General features: G+C 37.7%; 1 pseudogene; it reads right to left on the minus strand.

Annotated features, from left to right (window-relative positions):
• Window positions 1-384: 384 nt before the first annotated feature.
• On the minus strand, window positions 385-2,052 carry LOC145006089 (protein ELC-like pseudogene; annotated as a pseudogene).
• Window positions 2,053-3,380: the final 1,328 nt, after the last annotated feature.

Here is a 3,380-nt window from a genome sequence, read left to right on the forward strand (position 1 = left end):
AATGACTCTGCAGTGTAGTTGACATCAACTATATAGCCCAGTCTACCATGACAATGGCATTCAGGTCTTTTATATAGACAAAAGAACAATAACAAATCCTCATTCCATGTTTCTTGGTTGGACAAAAAATTACAGTTTTTGTCACATTGACATTATTCGTTACTCCAATGCACACCACACATAGTAATCTATTGTGTGTCCAATCATGTCAAAGGTTAAAAAGTTATGTCATATTACTTTAAACCCTATTTGATCTATTACAGTATTACTTCATTATATAATCAAAATATCTCAACCACTAAATACCATTGAAAATTATTGTAACTTCAGGCAGTAAAAGGCTAGAAGCACATCAAATGATCATATACTACCTCTAGTAAAACATTTTATTAAAACTAATTATCTCATTATAATTGTTAAGTATCGCATAATCACTTTCAAAACACAACTCCAAACACCCTATTGTTTATGCTAGCAATATTGAATTAACATAATCTTGTTCTTTGTTCTATAAGAAGTCTTTGAAAGTGAGTAACACATATCTAATGAATTCACAGATCTTCACAAGTAAAGGTGAAAACATGATGAGAAATAAACAAGGATGACTAATCAACTTTTCTTTTTCTTTTTTTTTTTTTTTTGATAAGCTGCACATACCACACAACAAGATGGCCGACTCAAATAGCATATGGAGGTGCTCTGGAAGCCATTGTTGTAACTTGAGCTTGCATCTGAGCAGCCCTGACTTTTGCAGCCATTGCACGATGGAAGAACTGTTCTCTAGATAGTAATCTTACATTCCTCATATACAGATCAAATGGTATTGACCCTTCTTGAACAGCTTTATCCAATGCATAAACTACATCTTCTATAGCAAGATCAGATGAAGTTGACTCAAGCATCTGTTTTGATAAAGGATCTGATGGCTCAAAAGCTTCATCGCCATTAAGATTTGTTGTATTTCCTCCCAATTTCCCTTCATTCTCTCTCACCCACCCTTCTAACACGTCTGTATTCATCAAAACCATCTGTAACTGCTGCTCTAAAGCTTCCTTTTCGTATTGCATCTCTCTTAAACCTTTCAAAACCTCTTCTTCTCTCTGCCTCAACACCGCTTGAGCAGTAAACATCCCTTCCATTTCAACCTCCCTCTTCTTCCTCAACGCTTCAACATCAACATGAACAGTTTCCACCAATTTATTGATGGCATTCCGCTTGAAAACCTCGCCTGGATCCTCCGTTGTTGATCCTAACCGCTGTGGGGGAGACGGTGACGGAATTCTTCCACTGCCGGAGGCACTCCCATACGGTGACGGCGGATAAGACCTTGGTGGAATCGCTGGCCGTATAGAACCCGCTGAAATCGAACCAGAAGGCGATGCATTTGAAGATACAGATGGATTGTAATTAGGGTTTGGAGTAGGGTTTGTAGGGTTTGGTCGTCGTTGAGAGTATAAAGGGGGGTCGCTACCAAAATAATGACTCAAATTACGAGTTAATTCAACCAGATTAGAGCTTGGATAAACCCAATTTTGTAGGTAAGGGATGGAAACCAATCCCGATGGATTAACAAAAGAGTGTTGGGCTTTGATGATCATATCACGCGTGGGGTTCACGAAGACGAAAGGCGGATGACGAGGGTAAGTCTCCATGAGCCAGATCACGACGGGGATATTGTAGGTGATGTTCTGAAACACCATCGGAACTGTGCCTTCGGACTGGAGGAGGTTGACGGAGCGTCCGTCGTTGTGGGTGAAGATTGCGGTTTTGGGCTGGAGAGAGGGATAGGTTTCGGAGAGAGAGATGAGATGCTGACGGATGAGCCATTTGACATCTTCGGAGTAGGGAAGGGACGAAGGGCCGCGCTGGGAGAGGACAGAACTGAGGAATTGTTGGGTGTATTGAGCGGTGGAAGACGACGGAGACGGCGGCGGGTGTGCCATTTGATTGGAGAGACCGAGCGTTTGGATGTTTTGACTTTTGAGAGGAGACTTCTAGCTAGCACTAAATCAGATCATTTTTCTGTAAAAATCTCACAAAACCATTTACAATTCGAACGATACATTAAATCGATAAAATGAACCTTTATAAATTAGTTTTTGTTTTAAGACAAAATTGCAAAAATGTCGCTTTCCTATGTATTTTTTTCAAGGTTTTAGTAAAAACTTGATTTTTTTTTGATTTTGTAGTTCTTTCAAGCTAATTTCCTTAGACTTTTTGTCCTTTCAAATACTGAAATGATTGTAATGCCTTTAGGTATTTATTTTCCATTTTTCTTTAATTTCCTTTTAAATATAATACTAATTTATTTATTTTAATAATCAAAAGAATAAGAAAGGATTCACATCCTTTCTCTCTCTCTCTCTCTCCACAGCCAAAAGAAATTTGGCCTCAAATCAGAAATACATTCCTCTCATCCCTCTTCTCGACGGAAACCCATACACATAAAAAGCCGACAACATTCAACGCCTCCCAACTTCGCCACCATCACCTTCGTTTATACAGCTGGAGATGGAGGGGGGTCTGCATCTAATTCAACTCAGTGATGACAAATCCACCCATGACCTGTGCTTCTCCATCTACCTTATGCTCCCTACGCTACTCCCTCAAAATCCAATGGTGACTATAGACCAAGAAGCAAGTTTCTGACATCGAAAACTTTAGACCCAGATATGTGGAAATCGAATTATGATATGCATTTCAATGGCATGATAAAAATTCTGATTTTGTTTCGATTTGATGGAGTTGAAGTTCGGTTTGGCTGAATGAGATTAGAAAGAAGATGAAGATGATTGACTAATGTTTCAATCAGTGGATGGTTATACTACTTTGATTTTTGTGATGATCGTTCCTTATTTGTATTGATAATGTTTTGTATTGATAATGTTTTGAGCGAAATTGGATTCCATATGCTTTGATTTTGTTCCATCTCGTATCTGATTCGATGGGGAGATATTGGATCAAAGTCTTCTCAACTTTTAAGCTTTGAACACAATCTTGGTGTTAGAAATATGGTTTAGTGGTACTTGTAAATCTGAGAATCGTGATAATCACTTTCAAATCGAAGTATTTGGGTGGTACTCCCAAATCCTCAATTGGATAAGACTCAGATAAAATCAGAGAGAAAAGAAAAAGAAAATGAGATGGTGTAATTTCGTGAGTACCAGAAAAAGTGACTAAAATTGGTTATAAACCTTCCTTATCTGAAAAACTGTCAAAACTATCATATAATAGTTTTTCTCAACAGTAAAAACTGTTATAAATCCAGGTTTTATATAAGGATTATTACAAAGTCAAAATCGGGTCAAATATTCAAATTTTGAATTTTTTGATGCATTTTTAATACAACAATATAACCCACATAAAATTTTCCCGCACTA

Source organism: Lactuca saligna, chromosome 7, assembly GCF_052625555.1.
Source record: "Lactuca saligna cultivar CGN05327 chromosome 7, ASM5262555v1, whole genome shotgun sequence".
NCBI classification, from domain to species: domain Eukaryota; kingdom Viridiplantae; phylum Streptophyta; class Magnoliopsida; order Asterales; family Asteraceae; genus Lactuca; species Lactuca saligna.